The sequence below is a fragment of the Conger conger genome, chromosome 7 (genome assembly GCF_963514075.1).
Source record: "Conger conger chromosome 7, fConCon1.1, whole genome shotgun sequence".
Classification (NCBI taxonomy): domain Eukaryota; kingdom Metazoa; phylum Chordata; class Actinopteri; order Anguilliformes; family Congridae; genus Conger; species Conger conger.
Window position 1 is genome coordinate 57,703,494 of NC_083766.1, and position 25,000 is coordinate 57,728,493.

The following is a 25,000-nucleotide window of genomic DNA, read 5'->3' on the forward strand; positions in this document are numbered from 1 at the left end:
TTGGAAATTGCATTCCAAAAACCTACTCTTCAAAGGGTTAAAATGCCATATCACTGTATTTGTTAATTTGTACAATATATGGCTCGTGTTTATTTTTGTGAAATGAAGGGAATATTTCCCAGAAAGGTGAATCCTCCCTCGTTCCCTGGCTGGAGCCTGTTAGCTGTTCTGGCACAGGTTGGTTTTATTGTGGCTGGGAGAAGCACAGCTTGAGGGTAGTATAATTGGCTCCTGGGGTATGGGCCTAACATTTCCACAACGAGGCGAATGCCAGCTCACCCCAGCTCACATTCACAAACAAACTCCAGCCTTTGTCTCTGCTTTATTGCTGCTGGCGGAAACAAAGCAGGTAGCCCCTAGCTAACACAGAACGTTCTCACAATGTTACTGGAATGTTTTTTTCACTGTTATGGAGTTGGCAATACATTGCAGCAACATTGAGAGAACGTTTTGTCTTAGCTGGGGTGCAATCTCCTCCTGGCGTAGGGGCCGGATATTCAGTCAACAAGGCAATTGACAGCTAACATCGGTTAATGTTCACAAACAAACTGAAGTCTTTATTTGCGGATTACAGGCTACCTTTTGACCCCCATAAAACTCAGAAAGAGGGTTGTCCATCTTCTGTGTCCGGTAACCCTAATTTGGCACACCTGGCTCTTCTAAATAGCAGCTCACTGAGAAACAGTGAAACAGAAACAGCTTATCAGACCTCACACGTCTGCCAGACCTCTCCATCCCGCTAGCTCCAGACACCTGGCACCTGCACCTCTCGGTCACGACTGCTGTCTGTTCTGGCCCACCCGGTGGTGTAAACGACCTTCCCGTGGATGGGAAAACCACGTTTTCATGGAGTGAAAACCATGTTCAACGGTATAACACCAAACTGGGATGGAAACTCCCCTCTGGTGTGGCTCATTGACCATAAAGTGCCACAGGGGGGCGCTATACTCCCCACTCCTCTGTCTCGTGTTTTGCAGCTGATGTTGGCAAACTGAGGTGTCATTACCTCAGTGACGGACAATGACTTCAACTAATCATCCTCTAGTGGTGTGCAGAATGAAACCGATTTGTTCGGGCACATTAGTGATTGACAGCTCAGTGTAGCCCGGTTCATGAACCCTCGCTCCCTCTCCCACAGTCAGCTTCAGCGCAAACGCTCCAGTCAGCAGCCGTCCTTCTCGACGAGCTGCCCTGGTGACGAGGCGTTTGGCAAATGGCTCAGTGTCTCACTGTTTATGCAGGTCTGGTTTGCACACAGATCCAAAATGGCCTCCTGTTGTTTCCAGCTGCATCTCTGACAAATGTAGACCGCTGCAGGCCTCATTAATAAGGAAGGCAGGGAATGATTGAGCACAGCGCATAAAATCAAGCTGTTACGAATAAAGACACAAACAGATCACCTTGATACACCACGTACCCAACCTTGCTATAGTCGTTACTGGGATGTTGTAATGAATTACTGCCCTTATTGGCTCTGTGTTCTAACAAGCAAGTGACTCGGACAGATTGTCAATGTTGACTTTGGAGAAAAGCTTTGTCATAATGAAATCTACGCGCAATAATACCTGCCTATGTCCAATAAGCTTTTTATGATACTGAATTTAAATTCTGAATATAAACTAAGGTGATAAGTCACACTTGATTAAGGTAATCTAGCAAGTAAAACAAAAGAGCATTCTCTTTTACGACTTTTTAAATTAGCACTTAAATTTGCTGTTAAATAATTGTATTAGCTGTTGAAAAGCTGCTGTCCACTTTCATCCGTTTTGTCATTAGTTAAAAATGGGAATTATTTCCACACGGAAATCAAAGTTTTATTATTGCACTCTGCAGGGTTTCAGATAGATAAATGAACAACTCCGTGCAGGAAATCCATATTCCTTACAGAATTACATAGACAGCCCGCCACGTTTGCTGCTAGAATACTCCAGAGTCCTCCATTTTGTCAATGTAAATAATCTCTCCTCCATATTCACGCTGCCAGAGATCGCTCCACAACACGGGACTGAGGGTGCTGCCGGGGGGGAGCCTGGCTAAAGCATCGGTTCCAGTCGCACACCGAGGACCGGGGTTCTAAGCCCAGTTTGGCCAGCACACGAGGGGGCAGCATAATTTGGGGGGGAGGGACTTGGCAGGGTTGGTAGGATGGGTGTAGATAACAGCACCCTGATCTCCTCTGGTTACGGGGTACGAGACCATGCGGCTTGCAGAAGGCGTGTCGTTCTCGAGATCGCCAGATCTCCTGGGCCGACGGGGGTCATAGCAGTCTGTCCTCAGCTAACATGGGTAACTGGATTAGATAGGGTACAATTGGCTACCAAATGGCAATAATCTGAAACAAGGGGAAAAAATTTGCTTGAGGAAATGCACCGAATACTCATTAAATCACGCGGGCATAACGAGGGCCAGTCTGTTCCCGCATTTACTGCCAGATCCTGCTCTTAATTATTTAATTAGCCTCAGTCGTTTATTCCGTTGATTTGTGAGCTATGACATGTTTCACTGTGGTTGGATATCACTCTGAAACGTACTTTCTGTAATGTCTAGTTAGCCATGTATACGCTGGTATGATTGCACTGGCATATCATTATTATTTTAAGTATTAGCGTTCTATTCACCAAAACTGTGGTATTGCTACTTGGTCTGTTTATCCGATCAGTTCTTCCCCATTCACATTCAGACATTTGGTCTGAAAAACAGCTAAACCTCTTGACCATGTCTGCATGCTTTTATGCATTTAGTTGCTGCCACATGATTGGCTGATTAAATATTTGCATTAATGAGCTGGTGTACAGGTCTGCCTAATAAAGTGCTCACTAAGTGTATGTGCAGACATACATTGAAATAAATCTTTCGCTTTCAACTACCTGGGCTGTCTGCGTAACTGTTCTGTGGGAGAATGCATTTGATTTATCCCTGAATGACAGTGAGTTCCTCTCTAAATGAATCAATACTGTACTCTATCTTTTATCAAGCAGCCTGTTTATCTGTCCTGGGCTTAAAATGCCGGCTCCTTCAGAGGAAGAAAGAATCGATGCGTATTTGCGAATTAATCCCAGATAGAATGTTCCGTCAGCCACAGAAAGCTAAACAGGTTCTCGTTTATATAATTATAATTAATCTTGTGTGGCACAAGAGACTGAATTGTGGCTTAAAGGGAGCAATAAGCATTATCATGTCAATATTTGTCACATTTTATTTATGTATTTATTTTGGCTAGGTTACTGCTGGGTGACCCTTTCATTAGTGCAGGGATCGACTCTGGCCTGTGAATCCAAATCCAGTCCTGGTTTTCTTTTTTCCCAGGTAATTACAGTAGTGCTACTGATTGGCCAGACTCTCTTCACACCTGACTCCCAGGTGGGTGGAAAAGCAGGACCTACAGGATGAATTGAGCATCCCTGCTATAGTGCATGGATGGGCCCGACGGTTTGGGGGCCGGATTCGGACCGTGCCAGTACCGACTGGGACCTGTAGCGCCACAGTGTATGGATGGGGGGGGGGGGGGGGACTGGAGGCTGGTCGATCAGGTGCCTGTGGACAGCATGGGCAGCCTGTAGCATAGTGGTCAAATGAATGAATGAATGGGACCCTCAAGGTCGGTGGTTCGAATCCTGGTGTAGCCACAATAAGATCCGCACAGCTGTTGGGCCCTTAACCCTGCATTGCTCCAGGGGAGGATTGTCTCCTGCTTAGTCTAATCAACCGTACGTCGCTCTGGATAAGAGCGTCTGCCAAATGCGACTAATGTAAAGCTAAAGCTGCATGTGAAAGGTCCTCCTCTGACTCTACCATGTAGAGAAGCAGCTGGCAGCCCCAGGAGGCTACGCTCTACGCTCTGCGCTCTCCTGAATCAGTTCACGCAGGAACGCGGTTGCGGTCGACGGCCGTTTGGCAATTCCAGCTGTCGTTTATTTATTTAATGTATTTACTTCACAGGGGCCGTGTGTTACCTTTTAACATACATTTCACAGAGTAAAATATGCTGCATCACAACAGAGTTAGCTACTTTCCATAATTATCTATTGTGTTATCACTGTTATGAAAGCTAATACCAGTTATGCAAATTTTCTAACAGTGAATATCATTATGCAGGAAAATATAAAGTTTGCATTGTCTTTTCATGCATAGTGTTAGATCCATTTTATAGATATTAAACGCTCTAAAATATTCACGTTTGAACAGATGGGCACAGTGTTGGCTGTGTACGAGTGATGCATCTGTAATGACTCAAAAATAAATCCAGTAAATTCACAGAACACAGCTTGGCCACTACATTTTGCTGACCACGGGTCAAAGTTCAGGACCAATTCTGCCTGTATATCGGCATTCGATGAGAGGCACTATATAACTGCAGTCCATTACTTCAGAGTTTCCTGAAGAGAGCTTTGCCTGTCTGGAGTACGATAGGAATTCAAATACAACAGAGTGAATAATGAAAAACGTTAATTTACGTGCTGCCAGGGATTCTGGGCCCCATGAGAAGATTCCATGCTGGGTCCCACCACCCCGTCCCTGAACGTCCTCTGGTCCCCTGCCGGCTCCAGGGTGCCTCATAACCAGCCGCACGCTGGGTCTGTTCGGTCTGAACGTGCCCAGATGGCACGTGTGTGTTCCCTTACTGTGCAATCCCAGTGCTCAGCTGGTACTGTGGGCTTGTGTGTCAGCTGTCCCTAAATTACACTGACTGTGCATGTTTATCTGCTGTCCCTGCAGTAAATTATGCTGTTTATTCATGTGTACACTATTCCTACAGTAATTACGCTGATTATTGATGTGTAAACTATTCCTACAGTAAACCACAGACTATTCATGTGTAAACTATTCCTACAGTAAATTAAACTGATCATTCATGTGTACACTGTCCGTACAGTAAATTACACTGATTATTCATGTGTACACTATTCCTACAGTAAATTACACTGATTATTCATGTGTACACTATTCCTACAGTAAATTACACTGATTATTCATGTGTACACTATTCATACAGTAAATTACAGATTATTCATGTGTACACTATTCCTACAGTAAATGACACTGATTATTCATGTGTACACTATTCCTACAGTAAATGACACTGATTATGCATGTGTACACTGTTCCTACAGTAAATTACACTGATTATTCATGTTTACACGGTCCCTACAGTAAATCACACTGATTGTCTGTAGGCAACCTCCTACCGAGCATTTCTGTTCGGGAGGAATGGAAATTTGCGGCTGATGGCTCGCCCCTCTCCATCTGTGACGAGCCCCTCGGATTTTGGGTTTAAGTGACTGATTAAATTCCGAGGCCGCGGGTGGGCTCTTTATTGATTAGCGCGAAGCGTTCCTCCAGCTGGGTCGCAGTCTCTGCCTCGCGCTCGACGCGCGTCATCGCGGGGACTGTGTGTTTTTACGACCGCCGGATGCGTCTGTTTACGGCCTCGTCTCCGGGATTCCCAGCGCTTTATTTATACAGATTAGCGCGAGCGAAACACAGCCAATTATCGCAACGCCATGGAGCCGCAGAGGAAAACATTGTTCAAACGCATTTATCAGAGAAACGGGGGGAAAAAGTGGCGTAAACATGAAAACATTTTTTTGCGCGTAGATTCCATCGGGGTGAGGCAGTTACATCCGCCGTGCAGATACTGTACATCAAACTGTTCTCTTTTTCAGACTGGAGGTTTGAAAATGAACGTCTCCAGACGGCAAAACATGCGTGGGTGTCAAAGAGGCGGTAGCTTGTATTTAATCAAAATGTTCCTTTTACTTTGACAAATTTACACATATACTTTTTCTTCAAATCTGCTTAGTCGGTTTTTCTTCACAAACTCAGCTTGATTGCTGAAACAGCAAAACTATGTTTAAGTAACCCAGCCATATATATGAGTGTAGAAGGGGATTTGGCTGGCCATAGCATGGGGGACAGCAGGTGTTATCTTTGGAGCAGGATGACTGTTGTTTTATTAACTGCTGTAACCGATGCTTGTCGTGATTGGTGAATGAGGTGAAATCCCTGTTGTCTTTGCTCCTGTGACCTCTTCCTTGCTGTCTGTTTGTAATGGGCCCACTTTCAATTCTCAGGACTGAAATTTAGAATTCCAATGAAAGATTATTTTTCCTGCTTTATCGCCAAGAAATACATTTGTGGATGTTCCCAGAGCCTGCATAATGCATGTTAAAATTCATGCAGATGATTAATTACAGATTTTAATACAATGATAATGGATGTCTTCAGAATAAAAAAAACAGCAATATTAACCCTTTCAAGAGTAGGTTGTTGGAATTTCAGAAGTCAATGTTCTATAGTTTGGTTGCATTCAGTTACCAGTAGTGATTGTGGCATTAGAATGTTCAGTTAAGCCTTTGAAGAGTAGGCTTCTTGGAATGTTTTATTTTTTCAAAACTCTAAGTCAGTGTTCTAGAACACCGTTGCTTTCAGTCACAAGTAGTGATTGTTACATCAGCACTCGAATGTTCCATTAACAACACTCTAATCGCTTATTTTAGTGATCTTTCTTACGCCTGAAAGGGCTACAACCATTCTATTCACATGTTTCGATGTTACACCTTGAAGGGTTAAATCAATACTCTCTCTCTCTTTCTCTCTCTCTCTCTCTCTATCTCTCTCTCTATCTCTCTCTCTCTCTCTCTCTCTCTCTCTCTCTGTCCCCTCCCCCTCTCTCTGATTGGTCAGTTCGTGGCGCAGCCGAACTGTCAGCAGCTGCTGGCGTCGCGCTGGTACGACGAGTTCCCCGGCTGGCGGAGGAGACACTGGGGCGGGAAGTTCCTCACCTGCGTGTTCATCGGGCTGCTGTTCCCGCTCTTCTCCCTCTGCTACCTGATCGCCCCCAAGAGCCGCTACGGCCTCTTCATCCGCAAGCCCTTCATCAAGTTCATCTGCCACACCGCGTCCTACCTCACCTTCCTCTTCCTCCTCCTCCTCGCCTCCCAGCACATCGTCTCCACCGACCCCAACCGGCAGGGCCCGGCCCCCACCACCGTGGAGTGGATGATCCTGCCCTGGGTCCTAGGTAACCTGTCCACTGCACTGTACTATACCTTCTGTTATTATTACTGCAGCCCCCACTCACCTTCTCTTATTATTACTGCAGCCCTGCAGGATTAACTATACTTACCTTCTCTTATTATTACTATAGCCCTGTGGGATTAACTATACTTACCTTCTCTTATTATTACTATAGCCCTGTGGGATTAACTATACTTACCTTCTCTTATTATTACTATAGCCCTGTGGGATTAACTATACTTACCTTCTCTTATTATTACTACAGCCCTGTGGGATTAACTATACTTACCTTCTCTTATTATTACTACAGCCCTGTGGGATTAACTATACTTACCGTCTCTTATTATTACTACAGCCCTGTGGGATTAACTATATTTACCGTCTCTTATTATTACTATAGCCCTGTGGGATTAACTATACTTACCTTCTCTTATTATTACTACAGCCCTGTGGGATTAACTATACTTACCTTCTCTTATTATTACTATAGCCCTGTGGGATTAACTATACTTACCTTCTCTTATTATTACTATAGCCCTGTGGGATTAACTATACTTACCTTCTCTTATTATTACTACAGCCCTGTGGGATTAACTATACTTACCTTCTCTTATTATTACTATAGCCCTGTGGGATTAACTATACTTACCTTCTCTTATTATTACTACAGCCCTGTGGGATTAACTATACTCTCCTTCTCTTATTATTACTACAGCCCTGTGGGATTAACTATACTTACCTTCTCTTATTATTACTATAGCCCTGTGGGATTAACTATACTTACCTTCTCTTATTATTACTATAGCCCTGTGGGATTAACTATACTTACCTTCTCTTATTATTACTACAGCCCTGCGGGATTAACTATACTCACCTTCTGTTATTATTACTACAGCCCTGTGGGATTACTGAGTTAGCCGGATAACTGCACCAAGAAAACCCCCTCTTTTTACTTCAGTCCATGTTGCAGGTTTGGGAGGGTTCCGGGTTTTACTCAGTGCAGTTATCCAGCTATCTCAGTAACTCTGCTTTGTGGGTTTTACTCAGTGCAGTTATTCAGCTAACTCAGTAATCCTGCTTTATTTTTATTTTATTTTCCTCAATACACTTGAGATGACTCCCAAGTTCTTATCTATGTGGCACAGTCACTTCTGGAGCTGTAGTTGCCTGTAGGCTTTTCAGTACACTTGCCGCTTGCATCAGTAATCATAATGTATCATAATCATCATAATGTAATTCAATGTAACCACCATGCCCCATTGGGGGTCCCCAGTGTGAGTATTAGAGTACGTTTAAGTTAACGTGCATGTCGCCTCCTGACCCCATGAGGATTTTCTGTTTAATTCATTCAATTTCAATTTCTCCTTTTTTATTAACTGCATCAAAAGCACATTTTATTCAAAGCCTGGTCACCACAAATCAGACATACTCTGCAGGCTCATGACCTCACTTACACCTTCATTGGCCCCCTACAGAAGTCACCTCTGGAATGTAAAGGAAACCAGAGGCTGCTGCCTCCATGCTGAGTTTAATCTTTAAACACCCTGTGCCCTTGACAAGATGGAGTAGACCTACATCCCAGGGGTGTGCTCTCCCGTTTTATATCGAATTTAAAAGAAAAGGTGAATTAGAAATAATTTAGTAACTCTGCATTTGTATCAAGAACCATACGTTCTACTGTGCTGAAACATTCACTGCAAGGGCCAGTCCGTAAAAATAAAATAAATAATATATTTTAAAATATTTTCACTGCAACATGTTTTTGTTGCAGTCGTCCGAGACACTTGCGTTATGTCAAATAAAATACTTTCTGCGAGGTCTCAGGAGAATATAAACACCCTCCAATACTTCATCTTGGCTCCACTGATACTGAATGTACTACGGGGTTATTAACTGTTCCTGTGCTGCACTGCTATACCAACAGACCTATCTACTGCTTTGCCCTTTAACCCTTTAAGGTGTGAGGTCACAAATATGATCAGAATGTTCTTAGCTGAACACTCTTAACGCTGATGTAACAATTGCTGCCGGCAATTGAAAACAACGGTGTTCTAGAACTCCTACTTCAAAGAACATTCCAAAAAACACACTCCTCAAAGGGGTAAAAACCCGACGTCTTCAATCTCTCGCGTACACCTGCTCCGGCAGTAGGCTTTATGCTGTAGGATTATTATTTGCTGGTGACTACTGCTGGCTGTCAGTCTGATGAATTGCCATCATCACCGCTCATCGCCTAAGCCTATTATGTGCTTTTGTAAGTCTCCTAAATGCCTGCATGTAATGCACTGTACATCCATCAGAGTTTAACTTGACTTTATTCCAGTAAAAAGCTTTATCCCTCCGTAAGTGGAAATCTGCCCACAGAGTATTGAATATGAAATAAATATTTAAGAATTGGTACTTGTGCTGAGTGAATAAACGGTGTCCAGCGCGGGGATGTCGGGGGTTGGTTGAGGTGAGCGTTGCCTTCACCGTTAAACGGTTTTTTAGCAGGAGGTGGCAGACGCTGTAGGACTGTGGCTCTCTTACATCGTCACGTATGTCTGCGCTGCGCTCCGGTTGTCTCTGGAGACTGCTTTGATAAAGCAGGGAAATTGGGAGGAATAAACGGCGTGTTTCACGGCTCTCTCTCCCGCCCTCTCCTCCTGCTTTGAAGCTGAAATGAGCAGAGCCCAAACAGACGAGGCTGACGCGTTTGTTTCAGCGAGCGGAGAGAAATCCGACATGACGTCTGCTCGCGGTGAAGTGTGAAATCCTCCCGCGGTCGGGTTCGCCAGAAACGCCATCCACAGCTGTTTTATTAAACGCCAAACACAGCAGCTCTCTCTCTACCTCTCTCTCTCTTTCTTTCTCTCTCCCTCTCTCTCTCTACCCCCTCTCCCTCACTCTCCCTCTCTCTCTCTCTTTCTCTCTCTCTCTCTCTCCCTCACTCACCCTCACTCTCCCTCTCTCTCCCTCTCTCACTCACCCTCACTCTCCCTCTCTCTCCCTCTCTCTCTCTCCCTCTCTCTCCCTCTCTCTCTCCCTCACTCTCCCTCTCTCTGTCCCTCACTCACCCTCACTCTCCCTCTCTCTCCCTCTCTCACTCACGCTCACTCTCCCTCTCTCTCCCTCTCTCTCCCTCTCTCTCTCTCTCCCTCTCTCTCCCTCTCTCTCTCCCTCACTCTCTCTCACTCCCCATCTTTCTCTCTTTTTCTCTCTCTTCCTCCCTCTCTCTTTCTCTCTCCCTCTCTCTCTCTACCCCCTCTCCCTCACTCTCTCTCCCTCTCTCCCCCTCACTCCCCCCTTTCTCTCTTTCTCTCTCTCCCCCTCACTCTCCCTCTTTCTCTCCCCTCTCTCTCTGTCTCTCCTCTCTCTCCCTCACTCTCCCTCTCTCTCTGTCTCTCTCCCTCTTTCTCCCTCACTCCCCCTCTCCCTCTCTAGCCCTCACTCTCCCTCTCTCTCCCTCCCTCTCGCCCTCTCCTTCTCTCTCTCTCCCTCTCTCCTTCTCTCTCTCTCTCTCTCTCTCTCTCTCGCTCTCTCTCTCTCTGTATAGTACATGGTTCTGTAGATGGGAGTATAGAAGAGTAGTGTTTGGGGTTTTCCTTCTTTTTTGCTCTCCCTCTATTGCCGGGTTCCTCCTGAGATTATTCCCATCGGGGAGTTGGTTCTCGCCTCTGGGGGCTTTTCCCCCCACTGGAGAGTTTTTTTTACCTCATATGCTTGCTATTTGGAGGATCTTTGTGACAGTCTGTAAAAAGTGCTATACTGTTGAAATTCACCACCATATGCGAGGTTCATATAGACGTGCGTGATGACCCAGTATTTTAGGGGGTAGAATGATCACAGGTGACACACTCCTGCAGGGTTCATATGGAGGTGCGTGATGACCCTGTGTTTGACCCACCTCCTGCCTCCTGCAGGGTTCATATGGAGGTGCGTGATGACCCTGTGTTTGACCCACCTCCTGCCTCCTGCAGGGTTCATATGGAGGTGCGTGATGACCCTGTGTTTGACCCACCTCCTGCAGGGTTCATATGGAGGTGCGTGATGACCCTGTGTTTGACCCACCTCCTGCCTCCTGCAGGGTTCATATGGAGGTGCGTGTTGACCCTGTGTTTGACCCACCTCCTGCCTCCTGCAGGGTTCATATGGAGGTGTGTGATGACCCTGTGTTTGACCCACCTCCTGCCTCCTGCAGGGTTCATATGGAGGTGCGTGATGACCCTGTGTTTGACCCACCTCCTGCCTCCTGCAGGGTTGATATGGAGGTGCGTGATGACCCTGTGTTTGACCCACCTCCTGCCTCCTGCAGGGTTCATCTGGACGGAGATCAAGCAGATGTGGGACGGAGGGTTCCAGGACTACATCCACGACTGGTGGAACCTCATGGACTTTGTGATGAACTCCCTGTACCTGGCCACCATCTCCCTGAAGGTGGTCGCGTACGTGAAGGTAACACAGAGAGGAGAGATAGTATGCAGGTAGTACAGAGAGTATGCAGGTAGTACAGATAGTATGCAGGTAGTACAGAGAGTATGCAGGTAGTACAGAGAGTATGCAGGTAGTACAGAGAGTATGCAGGTAGTACAGAGAGTATGCTGGTAGTACAGATAGTATGCAGGTAGTACAGATAGTATGCAGGTAGTACAGAGAGTATGCTGGTAGTACAGAGAGTATGCAGGTAGTACAGAGAGTATGCAGGTAGTACAGATAGTATGCAGGTAGTACAGAGAGTATGCAGGTAGTACAGAGAGTATGCAGGTAGTACAGAGAGTATGCTGGTAGTACAGATAGTATGCAGGTAGTACAGATAGTATGCAGGTAGTACAGATAGTATGCAGGTAGTACAGAGAGTATGCAGGTAGTACAGATAGTATGCAGGTAGTACAGAGAGTATGCAGGTAGTACAGAGAGTATGCAGGTAGTACAGAGAGTATGCTGGTAGTACAGATAGTATGCAGGTAGTACAGATAGTATGCAGGTAGTACAGAGAGTATGCAGGTAGTACAGATAGTATGCAGGTAGTACAGATAGTATGCAGGTAGTACAGAGAGTATGCCGGTAGTACAGATAGTATGCAGGTAGTACAGAGAGTATGCAGGTAGTACAGATAGTATGCATCTGTGTAGGTGATCGCCTGTGTGAAGCTAAAACTGTGTATGCTACAGTTATATACTGTACATTTTCCATCTTTGCCAAATATTCTCCAAGCCAGTCTCAGTATCTTGAAACCGCACAAATTATTCTGCATTTATTTCAGACCTTTTATTCTGTAAACATAAGGCTTGAGTGTGTTCTCATATATTCCTAGTTTATGCCTTCTCTATATATTTTATCGGAGTAATACATTTAAAAACATATTTCATTCATATTTATTTTCGATATTGAATTCTGCTCTACCTGTGTTCTATGCACTTTCATGTAACCCAACCATGTGCCTTCTTGTTGACTGTTTCAACAAGTGATTTAGTCTTGTATTAAGGGTTAAGGTCTTTTTGTTTCTTTCTTACTGTTAGTTGCTGTTTGATTTTTTGGACTTTCATACCCTTTTTTGGCAAATCATAAATCATTGGCAATACTTTTGTCTTACTTCGCAAAAAAGTAAGCCCATTGCAGTGAATACATGTTGAATATATGTTGTGTATATTTGACGTGGCTGCCGTGTCCCCCTGCCCCTCCCCCCGCCCCGCCCCCCGCCCCGCCCCCTGCAGTACAGCGGCTGTAAGCCGCGGGAGAAGTGGGAGATGTGGCACCCCACGCTGGTGGCGGAAGCGGTGTTCGCCATCGCCAACATCTTCAGCTCGCTGCGGCTCATCTCGCTGTTCACCGCCAACTCGCACCTGGGCCCGCTGCAGATCTCCCTGGGCCGCATGCTGCTGGACATCCTCAAGTTCCTCTTCATCTACTGCCTGGTGCTGCTGGCCTTCGCCAACGGCCTCAACCAGCTCTACTTCTACTACGAGACGGACGAGGCCAGCGACTGCAAGGGCATCCGCTGCGAGAAGCAGAACAACGCCTTCTCCACGTGAGTGCGCCGCGGAGACCCCGCCCAGGACCGGGGGCCCGGGGCCAGCTGGTCCACCAGAGGCATATATCATATGTGTCACAGCATATATTGAGGCATATACAGAGCCATATGTTGTATATATATGGGCATATATCGAGGCATATATCAAGGCATATATAATATATATTGAGGAATACATTTTATAAACTGAGGCATATATCATATATATATATTGAGGCATACCTCTTATATGTATGGGCATACATCGTACATATCGAGGCATATGTTGTATATATTGAGGCATATATCGTATATATCGAGGCATATATCGGGCAGTCTAGTGGTTAAGCTCAGTGGTTAAGTTGCTTGACTGGGACCTGGAAGGTTGGTGGTTCAAGCCCCAATGTAGCCATAATTAGATTAGCTATTGGGCCCTTTCGCAAGGCCCTTATTCCACATTGTCCCAGGGGGGATTGGCCCCTGCTTTGTCTGATCTACTATAAATCGCGTCGGATTAAACTGTAATATAATGGATGTTGGGCTCGATGAAGAGGTCTCACACTGGGCCCCATTACCCCATCCCTGCAAAATGACAAGGGCCCTTGGCATCATCCACCCTAGGTGTGCTGGAGAGTACTTTATCTGAGGGCAGGCACATGGGGGCAGGGAGCGATATTTTCCCCCCTGTGGGGTCATTAAAAATTCATTTAATCTGTTCACCCCATATTTGTCCATCTGCTGGCTTTGGTGAAATGTGGGTAATTATCTGTTCATTATTTTTAATGGGATCTGGCTCACTGGTATGCTGGGCAATGCAATTAGTGACTATGACGGTGAGGAAAACATATAGTGATGACATTTGCCTTTAGGCTGTTATAATGCTGTGCAAATATTACATGAGTCATATGAGATTATTATGGGATGGTGTGACGTTTGTCAGACCTCAGGCTGTCAGATGAAAGCTTTCAGTTCTGAACGGCATAAAATGCACGGTGCCGCACAAATCCGTCATAACAAAATCAAACGGCAAGAAGGGTGGTTCTCTCATTCCACTGAGAGGCATGAGTTGTTTGCTGATCACAGTTCTCATCTCCAAAGCAATTTACAGTTGATTAGGCCAATCCCTTTGTTTGGCCTGTCTGTGACCTGTGTTTGACCTGTGTTTGAGCTGTCTGTAACTTGTGTTTGACCTGTGTTTGAGCTGTCTGTAACTTGTGTTTGACCTGTGTTTGAGCTGTCTGTAACTTGTGTTTGACCTGTGTTTGGGCTGTCTGTAACTTGTGTTTGACCTGTGTTTGACCTGTCTGTAACTTGTGTTTGACCTGTCTGTAACTTTTGTGTTTGACTTGTGTTTGACCTGTGTTTGAACTGTCTGTAACTTGTGTTTGACCTGTGTTTGACCTGTCTGTGACCTGTGTTTGAGCTGTCTGTGACCCCCTCATCTCCAGGTTGTTTGAGACCCTGCAGTCGCTGTTCTGGTCCATCTTCGGCCTCATCAGCCTGTATGTGACCAATGTGAAGGCCCACCACGAGTTCACGGAGTTCGTGGGCGCTACCATGTTTGGCACCTACAACATCATCTCCCTGGTGGTGCTGCTCAACATGCTCATCGCCATGATGAACAACTCCTACCAACACATCGCGGTGAGTCTCAGCGCCCATCCCTCTCTCCATGTCTTTCCCCCTCTCTTCCGCTCTCCCCCCGTCCAACTCTCCCTCTCTCCCCCTCTCACTCTCTCCACCCCTCTCTCTCTGTCTAACTTCCTCCTCTCTCTCCCTATCTCTCGCCCTCCTCTCTCTCCCCCTCTCTCTCCTCCTCCCCTCTCTCCCTCTCTCTTTCCCTGTCTTTCCCTCTCTAGCCCTTTCTGTCTCTCTCTCCCTCTCCCCCATCTCTCTTCCCCCTTATCTCTTTCTCTCCTTATCTGTCTCCCTATGTTTAATCAAATAGAAATACAAATGAAAGCCATCTCATAGTTCACACTGATGTTCCCATGGGAAAGGTCTCCTTTTCATGTGTTTCCTTATATAGAAGTCCCTGCAGCAGTGGGGTTTGCCATTGTTTCCTGTACATCACCCCCCTGCGCTTACAAGCACTTCTCACACACACACCCCCCCCCCCCTCTTTACATCTCAGGACCATGCGGACATCGAGTGGAAGTTTGCCAGGACCAAGCTGTGGATGAGCTATTTTGAGGAAGGGGGCACTCTCCCCTCCCCGTTCAACATCGTGCCCAGCCCCAAATCGGCCTGGTACCTCATCAAATGGATCAGGAAATACGTCTGCAAAAAGACCAGCACCAAGAGACCCGAATCGTTCGGGGTGCTGGGGGTGAGGTTGCATCTTCTGCACGCCACATTACTGTCTACAGATAGCTCTGTCCTTGCAGCTATTACACTATATTACATTATGTTGGTGTGGTAATTTCATGGAACTCACAGACTGTTTTCCCAGAGGATACTGCTTCTATTTAAAGATTATATTGTGTTCTATTGTTTCTATTTTAATATTACACTGTGCTGTATTGTTTCTATAATAATGTTCTTCTGCTCGGAGTTGCTTGGCGTGATTCCACGCTGCTCTCTGAAAGTGCCTGAAAACACTGTGTGTTCCAGCTAACAGCAAGTGGCAGCCAGAATCATGGCATGTGTCTTCAGTTCAGCATTAAACATATACAGTGATGTAGCTCGCTGCCAACACAGGGAATGAGTTTGAGGGGAAAACCCTGTTTGAGTTACAGACAGTGCGCTCAGCGCGATTTAATACCAATCTCCCCCCTACTGCAGAGACGTGCCGCAGAGAACCTCCGAATCAATCACCAGTATCAGGTAATTACCTCTCTGATCGAATCAGAACCTCAGAATAAATCACCAGTATCAGGTAATTATCTCTCTGATCGAATCAGAACCTCTGAATCAATCACCAGTATCAGGTCATTATCTCTCTAATCAAATCAGAACCTCTGAATAAATCACCAGTATCAGGTAATTATCTCTCTGATCGAATCAGAACCTCTGAATAAATCACCAGTATCAGGTAATTATCTCTCTGATCAAATCAGAATATCTGAATAAATCATCAGTATCAGGTAATTATCTCTCTGATCGAATCAGAACCTCAGAATGAATCACCAGTATCAGGTAATTATCTCCCTGATCGAATCAGAACCTCTGAATCAATCACCAGTATCAGGTACTGATATGGCTGATTGAATCAGAACCTCTGAATCAATCACCAGTATCAGGTACTGATATGTCTGATTGAATCAGAACCTCTGAATCAATCACCAGTATCAGGTAATTAACTCTGACCGAATCAGAACCTCTGAATCAATCACCAGTATCAGGTAATTAACTCTGACCGAATCAGAACCTCTGAATCAATCTCCAGTATCAGGTAATGATCTCTCAGATCGAATCAGAACCATTGCATTTACATAGTGCTTTTCTCACGCCAATGTGTTGGACCCGTGGGAGTGAACCGTTTTTTAGCCAATTAAATCCGGGATGATTAGGTGGCAGGTTGAAAGAGCCAGGTTGGGAGTTTATCCAGGCCTCCGGGGATCAGCCTACAGCACAACACAATCAGAGAATGATTACACTGGTGTAAGCAGAGCCAACAATAAATCACCAAAATTGGGTAATGATGTACCTTAGTGAAACCTAGTCCAGAAATAAATCACCACATTTGGTTAATGATGCACCTTTGTAATTGGGTGATGATATCTCCTGATTGAAACAGAATACGTAAATTCATCACCCAGCTCAATCGCAGAGATGCTCAGTCTCTCCCTGTGTGTCGGTGCCATGTACGTATTCACCTTTGACGCAGTTTAACTTGTAAACATTAATGTATGGTCCTGCTGTAGCTGTTAGTGTCCGCGTGGTGCCAGTGGGATCCAGTGTGCCAGTGGGATCCAGTGCGATGCCAGTGGGATCCAGTGTAAAGACTGTCTGAGACTGGGGTGCCCAGCATAGGCCGATCTGCTTCAGCATTTCCTGCCAACTTCTGCTGTTGAGGATGTTAATTGGCCCAATCATTTATTTTATAATACATTTAATCATAGAATAATTAATTTAATTTAATTGGCCCAATTCATTTTTGAATCGCTTGACACTGTTAATATAGTCGCAAACTACAATTTTGACATTTGATATATCGTCATGAACTACAGCTGCAGAGGACAGCTGCTCATGCGTTCTTGCTGGGATAAATAATTTTACTGCAGACAGATTTAAGAGTGCACCAGATCTGGGGGACGCAGCTGTTTAGGAGATTAAGGCAGACTAATAATTATTGGTTGGAAGTAAAACCAGAACACACTGTGGCCCCTCCAGGAGTTGTTTGTCTCATCGGATTAATCTACAAAGGTCCAAGTTCTTATCTCTGTGATCATCGCTAGCACTTGGAACCGTATTTCCCTCTAGGGTCTTTCAGCGCACTTGTCCCTGGTTGTGGTTATGAACTCTGGATAAGACTGTCTGCCAAATGCCTGTAATGTAATGTAATGTAATGTAATGAGTTGTACCCCCTTATTCCTATAAAATGGATAAGACAGTATATATCAGCTTTCACATACTCCAGGCCTGGAGGGCTGCAGTCTCTTCGAGTATTCCGTTCAATCAGCCACCATTTTAGGCCTTGGTGTGCAGAGTAGCCAAGGATTAGAGGATCCCTGTTGAATATAGCTAGATACTGCATTTATTGACTTGGTTTCTGCTTAATTTTCAGGAGGTGCTGAGAAATTTGGTCAAGAGGTACGTGGCTGCGATGATCCGGGATGCTAAGACAGAGGAGGGGCTTACAGAGGAAAACTTCAAGGTAACGCTATCCCTCATATTCCCAAAATATCCATTCTTTTTCAAATAAAATAAGCTGTCTGCATTCATTTAACGACTCACTAATCAACTGAACAGATTCCCGGAGCTCTGCGTTCAGTTTGTGGAAAGTTCAGTTTTCCGAGGTCTCATCTTATTAATCCGTTCCTTGGAGCGTTGAAAAACAGAACCGCAGTCCCACGCGCTGAAAACTGTGGTTAAAATTCAAGTGAAAAACTGCTTTTTAAGACGCGAGGACAGGGAAAGCAAAGCAGAAAGTTAGCTGTCAGACGGTGAGATTAATTGGAATATATTTTGAGAAGACTCTTGAATTTTGCCTGGGGGTTACAAAGCCCGCGTGCAGTGCTCTCAGTGAATCAGAACCTGGTTGAAATATCTCACCCACATGTCCTGTCACTGCCCTAGCCCTTCAGTTGTTCTGGCACGAATGGTGCCCCCTACTGCTGATTCAGCCCCGCTTCCAACAACAACCGGAACTGGTGTGCAAACAGGCATGACTAATTACATGCCATCATTTTATGACTTCTTGTTCTGATGCAGGCTTGATATTGCTGAAGTGTCAGCTCTACTGTTTAGATTTTAGGCCAAGTGTGCAAGTCTCTTTGTTTCGTCCTTAACTGATCCAGGGATTACGGTATCTTACTGTGGAAGGCTGCACCAGTTCCAGCCTTCCCTGTCCCTACAGACAGGAGAGCCACCAGGGATTTTGGGCCCCATGGAAAGATCTCCCATTGGGCCCCACCACCCCTGGGTCCACACCCCTCCACAAATACAGTTTTTTGAGGTCCCAGTTAAGGCCCCCCCCCCCCCCCATACAGTCGACAAACCTCTTCTTCATCCACTACATGTCCTTGTGCAGGTCTGGGAGCGTAGCCAGAGAACGGGTGCGAGGAAACGCTAACCGCTTCGGGAAATTCGGTCTCCGAAAACCGAATCATCGTCTCTGAGGCTTCGCTTTCACGCGGCGCTCCGATCACGGTGATTAATTTACCGCTGAATACGGGAAGATCACAGGCCGCGCTGTGAGGCGGGCTCTCGAACGTTAATCCCGCGGGGAAATAATGCGCCGGGTGATCGGGACGTTTGCCGGAGCCTCTCACAGGGCGGCTAAAAATAACGGGACGTCATTAACTTGGCAAGCTGTTCGCTGGAGTGTCTGAACTCTGAAAGATTGACCTAATCAATTATTTAACAGCTTGCGATGCGCTTTAGAAAAACGCTATTTGAAAAGAAGCCGCTTCAGAGTCACTGGAGGCTCTCTTTTTTTTTCTCTTAGACAACATGGATGAAAAACTGCCTTTGGTCTTTCTAAAGCAGCGCTAAGCAGTGCTAACCCACCCTGTTCCTGGAGAGCTACCATCCTGAAGGTTTCCACTCAACCCTAACAAAACACAGCACATTCAACAACTACAGGTCTCCTTGAGCTGCTAATCAGTAGAATCAGGTGTGCCAAATCAGGGTTGAAATGATAACCTCCAGAGTGGTAGATCTCCGGGACCAGGGTTTGTTCCCTTTCTTGTAAAGCAATCTTTTTTGGAAAGTGCTGGTATGGGTACAGTTTTTTGTTGATTGAACAAATTATCTAATCGTGGTCCTCAATGAAGACCTTGATAAGCAGAATTTGGTGTCTTTTCGCTGAGGTAAAACAGAAACCTGCCCCTACCCTTTTCAGATAATATTGGGCACCCCTGTTCTGAAAGGAGGCGTGTGTGTGTGTGCTTGTCTCTGTTTTAGGAGCTGAAGCAGGACATCTCCAGCTTCCGGTACGAGGTCCTGGGGATGATGAAGGGGACCAAGCCCAGCCTGCAGGGCACGAAGTCGGGCACGGGGGCCTCCAACCTGGCCTACCCCGACCGGCCGCTCAAGTACTCCGCAGCGCCCCCCGGCGAGCAGTCCGGGAAGGGCAAGCTGAACCTGTTCAACGTCACCCACCCTGCTCCAGCAGAGCGCCGCGTCCTCCAAGGCCCCGGCCGAGACCTTCAACGGGCTGGCCAACGGCTCGGCGGCCCTCCTGCCGGCCCCCCAGGCCCCGCCGGCCCGGGACAAGGCCCAGCTGCAGAGGAAGGACTTCCCCAAGGACATCTCCGACTTCGGGCTCTTCCAGAAGCGGCGAAAGGGCAACGCCGCCTCGGGGCCCAACCCCAACAAGATCTACTCCGTCTCCGAGGAGGTGGGCGAGGCGGAGAGCGAGGAGCTGAGGAGGGAGCGGGACGGGGAGGAGCTACTGGCCGATGAGGAGGGACCGGGGGTGGGTCAGGCAGGGCGCCGGGAGGAAGAGGCGGAGGATGAGGGGGAAGCACAGAAAGACAGCCATCCACAGGAGGAAATGGCGGAGGGTGACACTTGTACATCCGCGGCGGGGGGAAAGTAGCTCCGTGGGGTTAATAATGAATATAACAGACGACTATTTGAAGAGCAGAGACCATTGGACACGGTGGGAGTACGCACACGACAGAGAACTGTTCTCCTAACTGCGTTTCACAAGGCGGTCAGAATTCAAACATTTGCGAGGATACGTTCTGTGAAGCATGTGAATGGGAATATTCTGGAATGTATTCGGAATGGACACATTTTGTGGAGGTGTTTGAAAGGATACATTCCGGAAGCCATTTTAAAATGGGTACAGTCTACGATGGTGTTTGAATGGAAAGATTCCGGAAGGCGTACGGAATGGATGAATTCTGTGATTGGATTCTGTGCTTTAATGGAGACATTCTTTGAAGGCATTCGAATGGATACGTTTTATGGAGCATTGGAATAGAAACGTTTCGGATGGCATTCCGGAATGGATAATCTCCACTCTGCAAAGGCGTTCCAAAATCCTCGGAAGGCGCATGTCTCCTGCGGGTTTTTGCTCAATTCACTGGGGGGGGGGGGGGGGGGGGGCTTGTCACATTTGAGAATCTTTCACGGACTCAGGGAAGCGTGTGGGTATGTCAAATCTCAACGGACTGACCAGGGTTTCTAGAACTTTCCGTGTCACAGACCTGAACGCGATGGGGCTCTATGCTTAGGGACTGTTAAGCGTGTCTCACTACGTCACTGAGTAGACTCATGACCCTCTCTTTCCACCGACGGGCGTGGACTCGACCGGACAATGGAAAGGGAAGGCTCCAGATCTGAGGCGCGGGGTTTTAGCAGGGTGCGGTTTTTGGAATGCAAGCGTTTCCCTGTACCTTGTGTGTTTTTAATCTCTCGGCTTACACCGCAAAGTAGAAGCAATAGCGCTATAACCTGTAGACGCTGCACTCTGCCTTACACACGGACTCTGATTCTGCTCTTTGCACTAAATCAGTGCTGACCACCCTTGCCCCTGTAGAGCCGCAGGGTAGCTGTGGGTAGCTTTCGTTTGCATCTGTAATTCAGCAACCAATCCAGACCCAAGATACCAGGTCAGGTGAGTTAACTGTCCAATCAGCTGCTTTTATTGTTGAGGTAAGTGCTGGGGAGGAAACCTGCATACTCGGTGTCTCTCCAGGGGCAAGAGTGAATACCACTGCACTAAATTATTGTAGATGTATATGACAAGATTTTTGATGTTTTTTATGCAAAGTTTCTGCAATGGTTTTTCTATGCAAAACCTTTCAAGTTCCCAAAATGCCATTTTAAACCTCATTCTTTCATATTGCCAGGAAATCAAATCATTCTGGGCTCAGCTTTTAACCTCTCATTATGACATCATCACACTGTTTCAGCTTTCATTATGACATCATGTTGTTTCAGCTTCCATTATGTCATCGCACCGGTTCAGCTTTAATTATGACATCACACTGTTTCATCTGTCATTATGATGTCACACCGATTCAGCTTTAATTGTGACTGCTGGTGTGGATCTTAAGCATTCATCTCTTTTTATAGGTACATTAATGTGTTTGCTTGTATTCCAGAATGCATTATGTTCATTGCATAGTGGAACCCATTAGCCAGTTATTTTGTCAATTGTTTTTTTTGTAGAATCACACATGTGATTGTTTCAACATGAGCTGTGTACTTAATGATACAAAATAAGAAAATCATATTCACAAAATGGACAATAAAAATAGCATTCAGCTTCATCGATTATGTAGCATTGGCTCACCCATGGAGAGTTTGAACAAACCATAAGTTCTGTGATGAAAATGAACCGTTTTCATATTACGTTTGACGAAACAATGTGTTATCTACAGAATGACTGAATAAATATAACAATTTATTATTTTGTCTTTGCTTAGTGTTATAACACCTCACATCCTCTCTTGTACTCACACACACACACACACATGCACACACAGGAGCACACACACACACACACACAGATCACACACACACACATACGCTCATACACACACACAGACACACACGTGCACACACAGGCACACACACACACTAACGCACACACACACATACACTCACACACACATACGCTCACGCACACACACACACACACACACATACACACACACACACAGAACAGTAATTGAAACACTGAATACCAGAGCCTGGGGAGGTATTTGTGAAGTGGGACGAGGTTGCCTTGCTCTACTTTATATTGTTACACATGGTCAGTGGCGAGGTCTTTTACACAAATGGCCTTGACTGGGTTCCCATTCTTTATTTAAACAGATTCGTGTTTTTTGTAAAGGCTGCCTTCAGGCGCTCCTGCTCTGGCTGGCCCTGTTTCAGCATCTGAAAAAGCGCTGACCTTCAGTGTGGAAAACACCTCCGACGGGACTCAAACTCAAAAAGCCAATATTTCACAGAAAAAAAACACAATGACCACCGTGTGGTGTGGATACCCGCACTGTGCTATCCCTTCAGCTCTGGGCACGTTCACATTCTCAGCACATTTATAATTTATTCCCACTTACTGCAACATCTAGTTTCCATCCAAATACATTTGCAGTCTCATTTATTTGGCTGTGTTTAACTAAATTGTCTGTCTTTCAACAAAGCCTCATTCTATCTTAACCTTGAACAATGAAAATGGTTTGTGGTTTTTTTTGTTCTTGTGTTAGAAAATAAATACATCCACACCAGCCACAATAAATTTAAGGATAACTATAAATATGCTGTCTGAAAACTCAAGTGAATGGTGGAGTCCACACCACAACTAGAACGACGGTGATGAATGATATCGTTGGGATCACTTTCAGAGAGATTTTTTACCCAGCTCCATGAACGATAAAGCACTGACAGCCAATCAAAATCCAACCGAATTTACAGGGCAGCATGTGCAAAATGGTAGATGACATCTCTATGGCCACGACTTACCCTGCTGAAATAAACAAGCGAGGTTGACCAGCTACCAGCTCAGACAAGGTACCGGCACTAGCTGGTTGACCAGCTCATACCCAGCGAGACCAGCTTATGATCAGCTTGGCCATGCTGGTTTGCTCGGTTTTCAAGCCAGTCAAGCTGTCATAGCTGGGCCTTACAGCAGGGTGCAGAACATTATCGTTTCAGCAGTGTGGATGCTCAAATTGTCATCATTATCGTTATCGTTATCGTTAACGATATGGCTGTCGTTATCGTTATACTGTGGCTATAGTTCTTGGTGTGGATTGCCCTTTGCAATACCATTTGAATTGATAGGAGAGCAGCGTTTCCTGCAGACTGCTAACAGCGTTAGTCTGGCTGCCTGTCTCCTCTCTGGAGCAGCGGTAATAGTGTTGGCAGCCTGGGCGTCTTGAAGGAAGCCTTTAAAACTCACGGCGTTGGCCGACCGCTGGCAGGGAGTCAGAGTGCGTGGCAGGCAGGCTGCCTCTGCTCCAGCTCGGAGGCGGCTCGGTGCCACGCGGGGTGAACCCAGCGGTTCACACGCAACCGTCCCGGGTTCTGCTACGCTGTGCGGTTCCAGGGTTCCATGTGGCAACCACAACAGGAACAAGATTCAAAACTCTCCCTCACTGTCTCTCTCCATCTCCTGCTCACTCTCAATCTCTGTCAATTCCTCTCTCCCTCCCTCTCTGTCAGTTCTCATTTTCAATTTCCTTTATTCACAGGACAACTATAGTCATATTGCCAAAGCAACGCATACTAGGCAAACCACACATCTCTCTCAATCTCCTGCTTGTTCTTTCAACAAGATTCAAAACTCTATCTCTCAGTTTCCCTCTGCCTCCCTGTCTCCCTTATTCTCCTGCTTTCTCTCTTCTCTCTCTCTCTCTCTCTCTCTCTCTCTCTCTCTCTCTCTCTCTCTCTCTCTCTCTCTCTCTCTGTTCTTCTGTTTCACAAGTTGACAGGGCCCATGTCTAACAGGCACGCTCCAGTATATCGGGATATTAAAGTTGCCACCCTGGCACTAAACACCACTGTTTCTCCCCTTCACAGAGGCTCTGATGGGGAATGTGTTGTGCTGGTAAACTTGCTCATAAAGTCTTTATTGTGGACTCGAGTGGAGAAGGGAAGGTTGGTGTTGTGATGGTGCTGGAGTTAAACCCAGCGGTGAGGGGGGGGCGCTGCCCCCCTCATCTGAGGCAACGATTTATGCAACTCGCTGTGTGCCATTTATGTGCCATAAGACATCTGCCATCGATTTTGTGGAAAATGCCTGTGCTGTGCAACCTATCTGTGTTGCATTAATCTGGGTGCATTTTCTTGTCCGTTACCCAGCTGTAAAATCCATCTATGCCAGCTTGACCATCTTGAAAATTGGCCAGCTAGACCATGTCGAGTTGGAAACTGGTCTGATCTGGTCAACCAGCTACCAGCTGTTTCAAAACCAAGTTTGAGCTGTTTTCTTCAGCAGGGTACACAATACATTCACTGGGATTTTCGGTTCTTTCTGCTCTATATCAGTTTGAGATACTTGGTTTTATGGTAAATAGGTCTATTTTGCCTTGTTTGCATGAGTTGTTAATAATTCCTGAATATTTAGTTCACTTGATTAATTATCTGAATGCGTTCGCAAACCAAACCCATGTCCACAAACGCAGTTATTTTACTGATTAATAATGTACGAATTATTTGGAGCAGATGTCACTTCACTTCCAGTGAAAGTGGTTCTCGTTTGCAAAATAAACACTTCGTGGAGATGACTGGGTTATTTTTGGCAGTGGACACTTTAAGGAGATCTGAACACACACAATTACGTGAGCTTTAAGTGTTTGGGTAATTTTACTAATTTGAGAGGGAAAATGATCACAGTGTCGAAGCTCGCGAGCCAAGCCACATGCGCGT

At 45.9% G+C, this 25,000-nt stretch overlaps 1 pseudogene; it reads left to right on the forward strand.

Annotated features, from left to right (window-relative positions):
- LOC133133372 (short transient receptor potential channel 4-like) overlaps nt 1-20,213 on the forward strand; it is a 37,862-nt pseudogene extending 17,649 nt beyond the window's left edge.
- The last annotated feature ends 4,787 nt before the right edge of the window (nt 20,214-25,000 follow it).